Source organism: Ascidiella aspersa, chromosome 5 (genome assembly GCF_963924565.1).
Source record: "Ascidiella aspersa chromosome 5, kaAscAspe10.2, whole genome shotgun sequence".
Classification (NCBI taxonomy): Eukaryota; Metazoa; Chordata; class Ascidiacea; order Phlebobranchia; family Ascidiidae; genus Ascidiella; species Ascidiella aspersa.
In genome coordinates, this window is record NC_139451.1 from 14,923,308 (window position 1) to 14,934,415 (window position 11,108).

The following is an 11,108-nucleotide window of genomic DNA, read 5'->3' on the forward strand; positions in this document are numbered from 1 at the left end:
CACAGAATCAAGAAAGAGCTCTCAATCTGTCAATCCTCACTGTGTCCGGGCCGGGTGAGATTTCCCGTGTTGAGTCAAATTAAGCCGCAGGCTCCACTCCTGGTGGTGCCCTTCCGTCAATTCCTTTAAGTTTCAGCTTTGCAACCATACTTCCCCCGGAACCCAAAGACTTTGGTTTCCCGCAAGCTGCCGGAGAGGTCGTAAAACTAACGCCCCCCGATCGCTAGTTGGCATCGTTTATAGTCAGAACTAGGACGGTATCTGATCGTCTTCGAACCTCTGACTTTCGCTCTTGATTAAAGAAAACATTCTTGGCAAATGCTTTCGCAGTCGTTCGTCTTGCGCCGATCCAAGAATTTCACCTCTAACGGCACAGTACGAATGCCCCCGTCTGTCCCTCTTAATCATTACCTCGCGCTCCGAAAACCAACAAAATAGAACCGAGGTCCTATTCCATTATTCCATGCACCATTATTCAGGCGAATCGCCTGCTTTGAACACTCTAATTTTTTCAAAGTAAACGTTCCGGCCGCCGCCGACACTCAGTCAAGGGCACCGGCGGAGAACCGGAGGTGAGGCCAGGACGGCCAGTACACGCCTTGCGACGGACCGGCCGCCTGCGCCCAAAATCCAACTACGAGCTTTTTAACCGCAACAACTTAAATATACACTTTTGGAGCTGGAATTACCGCGGCTGCTGGCACCAGACTTGCCCTCCAATGGATACTCGTTAAAGGTTTTAAAGTGTACTCATTCCAATTACAGGGCCTCGTTTAGAGTCCTGTATTGTTATTTTTCGTCACTACCTCCCCGCGTCGGGAATGGGTAATTTGCGCGCCTGCTGCCTTCCTTGGATGTGGTAGCCGTTTCTCAGGCTCCCTCTCCGGAATCGAACCCTGATTCTCCGTTACCCGTAAGAACCTCGGTAGGCCAGTACCGTACCGACGAAAGTTGATAGGGCAGACACTTGAATGATCCGTCGCCGGTGCGAGACCGTGCGATCCGCAAAGTTATCCAGAGTCACCAAAGGTTGCGGGCCGAAGCCCGGTCGGTTTTTGGTCTGATAAAAGCACGCCTCCCGCGAGGTCGGCGCTTCACGCATGTATTAGCTCTAGCATTTCCACAGTTAACCACGTAAAACGTACGATCAAATGAACCATAACTGATTTAATGAGCCATTCGCAGTTTCACTGTACGAGAGCTCGTACTTAGACTTGCATGGCTTAATCTTTGAGACAAGCATATGACTACTGGCAGGATCAACCAGGTCGCGGTGTGATCAAATGTTTGCAAAAAATATATCTACTTTATTTGCTCTACAATTAAATACCTTAAATAGGAACCTTCCTATTTGTCTGCTAAAGACAGGTTACCTCGAAATATGTCAACCATCTCTGCTGGAGCTAATCCTTTGTCTTTCTATTGTTACATAGTAGTATGGAAGTTTAATTGAAACTGTTCCCCATTTAATTTAATTTAATTTAATTTAATTTAATTTAATTTAATTTAATTTAATTTAATTTAATTTAATTTAATTTAATTTAATTTAATTTAATTTAATTTAATTTAATTTAATTTAATTTAATTTAATTTAATTTAATTTAATTTAATTTAATTTAATTTAATTTAATTTAATTTAATTTAATTTTATTTACATTTTCTTGGGCCACTATTTCTACACCATTAACAGAGTAGCTATGCAAACTGCCATTGCAATATAAAGAGCATACTGTTAGGTCGCCTATAGATGTATTGCACATTCATTCAATCAATTTAACATATTTCGCTTTCAATAAAAGAGCTTACAGTGCAGTAAAAACACGTGTTGCCAGTAAGGCGTGCATTGTTGACTGTCGTTTTGTAGAATTTGGATACAACGTTTGCAGCAAACGTTGGGGGTTTAAAATTAGACAGTTAACGAGCAGGATGGCAGGATGGCAGGATGGCAGGATGGCAGGATGGCAGGATGGCAGGATGGCAGGATGGCAGGATGGCAGGATGGCAGGATGGCAGGATGGCAGGATGGCAGGATGGCAGGATGGCAGGATGGCAGGATGGCAGGATGACTATGAAACCTGGATAGCGCAACTAGCGGCACGCGTGAGCGGTTTTTGCAGCCAATTAGAAGGCTTTTACGCCATCTTGAAAGGTTCCAAAGTGCGTAAATTTTGCATAGAAGTATACTTCGTTTTTACTGGCACCAGAAAATATATATTTTTTTATTGCAACAAGGCAACGTCAAGTTAGGTAAAATCAACTTATATGATATACAAATCTTTGGAATGGCCTTTTTGATCTGTCTAGTTAATGTATTTATTATGCACATTTAACTATGCTGGTTGGTAACGCTGTTCTGACAACAGCAATTCTTAGCATTTATTTTCGTATAATAGCAATAGTAACAGCAACAGGTAGCAGTAAGTAGAATGTCCTGAATTCAATTAGTTGCTGTGTTTTATGTGGTGTTTATCTGTGTCATCCACTAACAAACGTTGGCCACCAGATTCCTCACCGAATCTGTCGATAAAAAATGCAAGAAGAGCAGCAGACTAGAAAAACAACTAGCCTGCAGTGAGGTTCGAACTCACGACCTCCGGTCAAGTAGGGACCGTCGCTCTACCAACTGAGCTAGGATATGCCAAGTTTGAATATTTTTTTTCCGTGTAGGTACCTATAGCTGTAAGCTTTAAAAAGAAAATAACTGCGAGTGTTTTTGAGTTGTAGGCCTAATTCGAAAGAGAAGACGGAAAACAAAAATCCGTTCCATGGGTCCTGCACCTCCCCTACATAAAAATGATTGCTGCTTCTTGATATGATGTCCTACCCATCAGCCATCTTCATTTATGATAAATAAATAAATAAATAAATAAATAAATAAATAAATAAATAAATAAATAAATAAATAAATAAATAAATAAATAAATAAATAAATAAATAAATAAATAAATAAATAAATAAATAAATAAATAAATAAATAAATAAATAAATAAATAAATAAATAAATAAATAAATAAATAAATAAATAACGTCAGATACACCAGCAGTTGTCTTCAAAAGCAGGATATCGTAGGTCAACAGTCACTGTCTCTCTTCTCTTAAAAGTATTGATGCAATAAAACGTTATGTGTGATCCAGTCAATTGTTATTTTAAATTTGGGGTTTGGGGTTTGGGGTTTGGGGTTTGGGGTTTGGGGTTTGGGGTTTGGGGTTTGGGGTTTATGTCGTATAACCGAGTTATTTATTTATTTTAGTCCGTGGTTTAGAATAATTGGTTATCTGCAGTTACAAATCATTTTCACAAATACACCTTGTAACCAAGCCGTTAGTATTGTTAATACAATTACGTGAAAAGCTCAGCTACTGTGAACAGAACAGAACAAAACAGGCAGTTTAATTGCTACATATCATAATATTTCGACTTTTTTTCAAACTTTAAAGGGGTTGGGTGTCGAGAAAAACAAAGTTAGAATCAACTGGTATAAGGTCAATCAATACTGGATGAAAAATTTAGAAATGAAAGCTAGTCAGAAGCCTAAACATGTTTGATAGACAAAACCTAGTTGTTTCGTAACATTTCACTCCAGGTGTCGATAGTGCATGGATAATCTTACACAATTGCGATGTGTTGGACAAAACACAACACACCAAATCATGCAAAACAATGTACATGCCAGATAATGAAGCATTTTCAACCGTTTGCCTTGTTTTTGTCACTCGCCCAATCACGCTTGATTAACACTTAATTCTTCTGGATTTTAGCGAAGCTGCCAATGGTTAAAAATAACACTGGTCACCAGCAAATTTTAAACGGACTTTTTTTTTCTTTTTTGTAGTGTATTGCTGTATTATTAACATAATCCAACTATAATGTGACTCACACACCATTTTATCTGTTTTTTTGCTGATATCTACAAAAAAACATATAGAAAAAGGATTTTTCAACGATTTTTGTTATGACTGAGTTAATTTCCAGATGTAAAAACAGCATCTGAGCTAAGTATGTTGTTTAAATAAATTCTCGTAGCACTACAACAGAAAAAGTCAAAATGAATAAATGTTCGGAAATATGCAAGATTTTAATCAGAAATGTAATATATACCTTTTTAAATTTGAGTGACCAAGCGACAAGATTAAGCAAGGAAACCTATACTACATAACGCCCTGTTGCGTGTTTCACTATTTTCTCATGAAAGTCATGAATTCTCCCAGATAAAGTTGAAGATTAAAAAGAACAAAACGAACGCCAGACAGATTAAAACAGCCTTACTGTAGATCAGGAGTGGGCAACTTACGGCCCGCGGGCCAGGGGCACGCCAACACAAATAAGCCGGCCCGCGACCTATTTTACAAACCGGGCACCAGGTCATTCTCTATAGTTTTTAGCTATTTTAATTACGATAAAGCAAATATTATTTGCACTTTTCGTTAATCTTGTTCATCCATCGTGTATAAATTGCAAAATGCCCTATAGTTTTATCCCTGATTAACTGACGTTGCGGTGATAATAAGATGCATAAAGTCTTCAAAGTTGACATATTACGGCCCGCGGAGACCTTTTTTAGATTGGTTTTGGCCCGTGACTAGAAAAAGTTGCCCACCCCTGCTGTAGATGCATGTTTTTTTTCAAACGAAAAGTCTAAACTGCTTGTATTAGGATTAAAATAAAACCACTTGCTTGAGATTGAACTCAGACAGCCTACAGTAAAACTCAGACAGCCTACAGCAGGTGGTCTTTTTGCTACAACAGTTGTCCTACCAACTGCATTACTAAAAGACTGACTATAACAACCGTAAGTGGCTGATATCATAAACGTTGCGCTTCTTACAAAATTTTCGAGCAATGCAAATTGCATTATTTTCCGTTCGGTGTTCAATTATCTGCTTTGCTTAGCTTAGCATGTAAATGGGTTATGTACATGCCCCAAAGTGCATTTTCCGCACGTCAAGTTGATTTTTTCCAGAAAACCTAGTTTCAGTTAGTGACTCAAAACAATCGACGTTTTAGGAAATAAAACTCCTTCAAGAAGGATTTTAAAAGAGGGAAACACTTGAAAATTACATCCTAGAAGTTCTATGGTGATGACTTGAGTTATGTGTATAAAAAGGTTTTATGTCAGACATTTTAAAGGGCCATTTTTATCACAGATGTGCGTTGTTTTCAATGCATTTTTTCGAAAAATTTAAATTTGACGATATTTTTGAAATATGATGTGCTACAAAAAAACTAAAGGTATATTCGAAATCAGCGCGGAAAATACATCTTACATGAATTACTCACAATTTCGTTTAAAAAAAAGTTAAAACTTGTTGACCAGTGAAGTGCCATTAATACAACAAACATAAAAACATTATAGGATTAGATAAACCTTTTTACGCAATGTATGTCCTAAGCCAGGGGTAGGGAACCTTTTTAGCTAAAGGAGCCATAAAACTCAAATATTTATGGTTGTATTTTCATGAGAGCAATATAACGCTTTTGTAACATCTAGTTATAGGTTAAAAAAAATAGTAAATTTGGCGGAATTTTTATTTTGTTCTTATTAAAGGACAGAACAGAAATGTACCGAAAATGAATAAGCTAAGTTTGCACAACTTTGATTGAGAAAAGAATAGGACCTTTTGGATAGAAAGAGATGCGAATATGTGTAAGAAAAAAGGGAAATATAAAGTTAGGAAAGCGGGTGTGGCCGCTTTCAGTTTTATTCAGATCATGATGATAGCTTAGATTTATTTGCAAGCAAGATTATTTCATCAAAAAAGCCATATATGGCTCGCGAGCCATAGGTTCCCGACCCCTGCTGCCTAAGCACTTCTTTTTTCATGGCGATTTTTTGAATGTCACATTGTTTTGCATGAACCGCAGTGTCAAACATTTTTTAGAGATGGCGTTACAAAATGCCGTCATAATACGGATAGACTTCTTGTCGACTTTGGTCCAAAAATGTGAAAGTGCAATGGAGTCTATATTTCAGTGCAAAACCGTTTTATTTTTTTAATTAAACTCTTTTCAAACATAGATTATAGTCAAGTAGGGTAAAAAAACAATTTTAGTTGACTTGTCTGCCTGCCTAACTTTTGTTTCTAGCAGCAGTAGAAGCAGTAGAAGTGTAATTTTTCATTCTAATTGAGCTGATGGAATTGAGCTGATGGGTCATGGGTCTACCTTTCCAACCACATAAAGGATTTTTAATTTATTATAAAATAAAATAAATATTTTACAAAATCTATTGTTTTTTTAACCCTGATGAAAGGGCAAAAAAAAAACAAGTGTACATTAGGACAATTTATAATAATTTATAGAAGCAGGTTTGACTTTATTTGAAGTAAATAGACTAAAAATGCTCTTTCAAAGTCACAAAAACACACACATTTCATAAATACCTTAAATGGAAAGAGAATTTAAGTAAAAAAACAACATTTTTATGATTACATTATGGCACCCTGAATTTGCATCTGTTTAAAATATTTTTAGCAACTAATAATTTCTCCCTAGTAAATTAAAACTCTGCCTTTCAACAGTTAGCACTGGTCATCAAAAGTGGAATTTCTAGGCCCCAGAAGAAGTAAATTAGCTCAACAACAAGAGTTTTTAGATTTGTGGGCCAGTTTGAGGATTGCTAAGTTGCCTTTATTCCATCCTCATCATTACAAAAAAACATTCATATCTTGCCCCTATGTTATGGGACAAGTCTAAAATAATGGCTCAAGTCTACTTCTGTGATCTGCACTTGTTTAGGTTCTGGGCCACTTGTTATATTTAGTAAAAATAGATTTTCTACTTTTTCTTCTAAGGTAAATTTATAGAAGTTTAACATCTCAATCAAACTAATTACTTTCCTACTGTTAAGACATTTTCTGATCAATGAACCTGAAGAGAATAACCCTAGAAGTTTCAATGGAATCTATATTGCCTGTTTGAGCATAATAATACCTTCATGTGGTATTGATTTGGATTGCGACCAAAATACAACCAAGTGCATTTCTAAGCAAAAAGGTCTACGACAATCAGGGCATCCAATGGCAGAAAAGTCTAGACTTTTAGACCTTGAGGTCCTGGCAATGCACTGATTTGGACTTTTAGGTAAACTCCCGGCGAAGATAAATTAAAAATATTCATTGAAAGTTCAGAAAAGATAACAAAAAATATGAAAAATATGAGATAGGATTAATAACACTTGACCCACCTAAACCCTAACGCTAACCCGAATCCTAACCCAAATAATGTGTGTTATTTTAATAATTCTTTAAATGCTGGGGAAAAAAGGCCAAACTCGGATGGTTTCTCGTCCATTGTATTTAAGATTATTACGTCACAAATTGAGGTATTAGGGCCTGAAGCGTTATAATTATTAAATTATCTCACATTATTTGGGTTAGGGCGCTGGTTAGCGTTTGGGTTTGGTTGGGTCAAGTATTGTTAAACTTAATCTTCTTACGCACATTTGTTAATGCAAATTAGTGCATTGTCCAAGACCTCAAAGTCTAAAAGTCGGACTTTTTGATCCTTCGAATGCACTGATTGTCGTAGACATTTTTGCTTAGAACTACACTTATTTCTGACGGACGGATGGTTGGGGTGTTGGGGGAAGCAGGTTACCAGGGAGCAGCGAAAGACCGTTAGGTCATCAAAGTCAGCCCCTTGATGAAGTCACTATATTTCAAACGTAATGCAGAACTACACAAAAAAAAGGAAACAATTATGAGGTTGTAGTCAAAACTTTGTCCATATAGTATAGTGAGTACAATGCAACACGAAGAACTTGATTTGGTCTGTTTTATAAAAACACTATTGTATGTTAGTTGTACTTTACCACAAACATGATCAAATATTATGCAGTCAAATATTGTGCTGTAGAGAATATGAACTTACTGCTATCTATCGGCAATGTGTAAGCAATAAAACTGTGCGCACCCTTGCTGGCCTAAACTTGACCTATAGTAACCCTGAACGCATTTTATCCGAAACCATTAGGATGGAATGTAAATTTTGCAATATAATGAAATAACTCTTCACCTGGCATTACACAATAGTCGCTCCATAACACTTGCTTGACTTCAAATATTATTAATTGGACATCCGAAATCTCTGACAAGGGTACAGCAAGGAAGGTCCAACACCACAGCCTTTGTTTTGGCATACACCTAAAATTCATCGTAAAAATTTGAAAATTTAGTTGGGGGAGGAGATTAAATAAATTTTAAGTTATAAAAAAATATTTTTAGAATAAAGATACACCAAGTGTGTCCTCTAGTTCAGGTGTCGGCAACCTACGGCCCACGGGCCGGATCCGACCCGTCGTCCGTCGCTTTGACAAACTACACACGAGTTCATTTTAAATACTTTTTGACCATTTAAAATTTTTTTCGCACTTCGTGCCATAAATCATCTTTATAGTCCGGTTTGTTCACATTTTGATGCTGTCTTTTGAACGAGATCAACGGTTCCATACCGTTGCGCCGTGAAAGGCTGCCAAGTGCGTCGCGGACAAATGGAAAACGTATTAAAAATATATAAATATATTGGACATTATAGCTTAATAATAAATTTCAAAGCCAAAAGGTCGAGTAGATCGACAGCATCTTGATTAAGACGTTTCGATACGAACTTGTATCATCTTCAGTTAGTGTGACTGAAAAGCAAATCAAAGCTTCACTTATAAAAGGCAGGACGCAATTGTTATCATCAGATCCGTGCATAGTGTACCCAGGTATATTGGACATTATAGTTTTTTAATATTTTTTTTAATTTTTTATCTTCGGCAAGGGCAATGTAACAAAAACTTTGAAATTTAAAAGAAATTTCGCTTGCCAAAAAAAAATCTAGGTGTGCCCTGATTAAAAAGGTTTATACTTACTGAACTGGATTAATTATTAAGGTTAGTTAATTAATTATCTTAAGACAAAAAAGATCCGAGACCCGCCTAATTTTTAGTTGTATATTTTATTTAATAACACAATTCTTAATAAATTTAAAACGCTCTTCTGGTGTAAACGAAGTATAAACCGACGTTTCGGCAGCAGATACCACCTGACCTCATCAGGGTTAATAATTAAAACGAGAGTGCGTTAGCCATCTTATATACTAAGAAGTAAAAAATTTGAAAAACGTAGATTAAAATTAATAATTCTAGACGTCGCTGAAGTATGCGATAAGCTGTGATGCGCCGGAGTCATCCGGTGCAGTACCAAACATTTTTACACGATCCTAAAATCAGTGAACAATGTTCCCAAATTATTAACAGTAAAACCTTTTTGGGTTGTCCTAACTTTCGTTTAGTCTGCTAACAGCAACAAAATATCAGTTCCTCATGAGAGATCACCACTACTTCACTGTCACTGCTTTCTAGATATCAATTCAATAAACTTGGGACATAACATATATTTTTTTTCCTTTGATGTCTAGCAAATCATGGTAATTTACCTAACTGAAAATTTTTATGAAAGTTACCAGATGCCAAAAAGGGATTTTCGGATACTTTATAAACCACTGATTCTCACGGTAGGTAGTGTTGTGTTGTTTTAGAAAAGTTGACATTGCAATATCATAAAAACGTGTAAAACACGCAGTAATTCCTATAAGCCTTTAATCAAGCCTAATGTCGCATCTCAACAGAAATATTACACACTTATGCATATGTTTGTGCAATTTTTTTTGTATCTGTTTGAAGAAATCAGTGTTTTTATTTATAAAATACTTTAATGGATTCTTTTTTCCAACTATTTTAAATACCTGGAACCTTTGCCGGGTCGGTCGCTGGGGCATGTGATCTTAAAAAGGCAGATAGAGGAATGTCAGCTAACAACAGGAGCACTGATGACACACTGTGCGCTTGTGCGCTCGAGTTAGGGAACGAACTGTCGCCTAACAAAATGAGCATCAGGGTCAGGGTTAAAGTGCCCACGCACAACATTATTGCAAAACTCTAAAAAAAGGGGTTAAACTTTTTAAGTGTGATTACCTGCAAAAAACACGAAATTAAATTAGACTTTTATGTTAAAGAACTTCTTGATGTCTGTTACTGCGCAAAATTAAGGTAAAAGAAAAAAATAATGGCATTTTAATGGGACGGTTTTAATAGAAACCAATTTTTAGTTTTAAATTATGGTACCAGGGAACCAGGATTACGTATTTGCTGCACGCCCCCTAAAGGTACACCATAATATGTGACAGCGATCAACAATCAACAGCTTGATGGCTTCATATATTTTCAACAACGGGAAATTGGGGCATTGCGCGAATGCACATAACATAATATACCGTGCTCATTGCAAAAGACTGCATATTATTGTTCGATTATTGTTCGTAGTAAATACCCTATTGACATATAATAAGGCAGGCTGGCAGAATCTTTCCAGCCTTCTGGTGACAAGCATTTTTGGCGAAAAATTCTTCGGTTTTTGGTCACGCACCTTAAATGATGTGTTTGCCAAAGGAATGTATGAATCTTGCCATGTTTTGGCGATAAACAAGGCTATTATAAAATTAGACAACAAAACGTAGCACTGAAGGCACAAAAAAATTTGTGACATTAATTCTTTAACAAATACATAAGGGGCATGTGAAGGTACAACCTGGGGCCTGGGGGGGTACGTACATGTCTGCTTTTCTTGCTTTAAAAGTGTTACATAGATAAGCTGTTTTCAGGCAAACTTGTGTAAAAACGTGCTGCTCCAAACGAAAAAAAATTCTTTGGCTAAATTTCCAATTTAAATTGCTCGTAAATAATGATATTTATAACAAAATTTAATAGAAATTGTCAGTCACAAAGACACATAAACCTAGCAAAACCAGGGTAAAGTTCACGCAGAGGCGAAAATTTTTTGCATTTGCGCAATTAAACAACCAAAAATATACTTTAGGCCTTAGGGGGAGAAGCAGAGCCTGGTACATCCTTAATATGCCGATGCCAATGTCATACCTGTACATTTAACAGGAATTGGGAATTAAACTCAATATACAGGAAATCAACTCAATATAGAAGTACTTGCCAATTCAAAGTAAAACTGCCAACACGTAACAATCGTATGATCAAAAGTGTGAACTTTTAAAAATAATAAACAGTCTATATGCCTTACTTATTCTCACTAAACAACGTGCTTCACACTAC

At 36.4% G+C, this 11,108-nt stretch overlaps 1 non-coding gene across 1 annotated transcript in view; it reads right to left on the minus strand.

The window, feature by feature from the left end:
• The window catches only part of LOC146145062 (small subunit ribosomal RNA), a 1,811-nt gene extending 541 nt beyond the window's left edge, over positions 1 to 1,270 (minus strand). The window contains exon 1 of the ribosomal RNA XR_014500768.1: positions 1 to 1,270. This exon is cut by the window's left edge and continues 541 nt beyond it. This is a non-coding gene — a ribosomal RNA (small subunit ribosomal RNA).
• Positions 1,271 to 11,108: the final 9,838 nt, after the last annotated feature.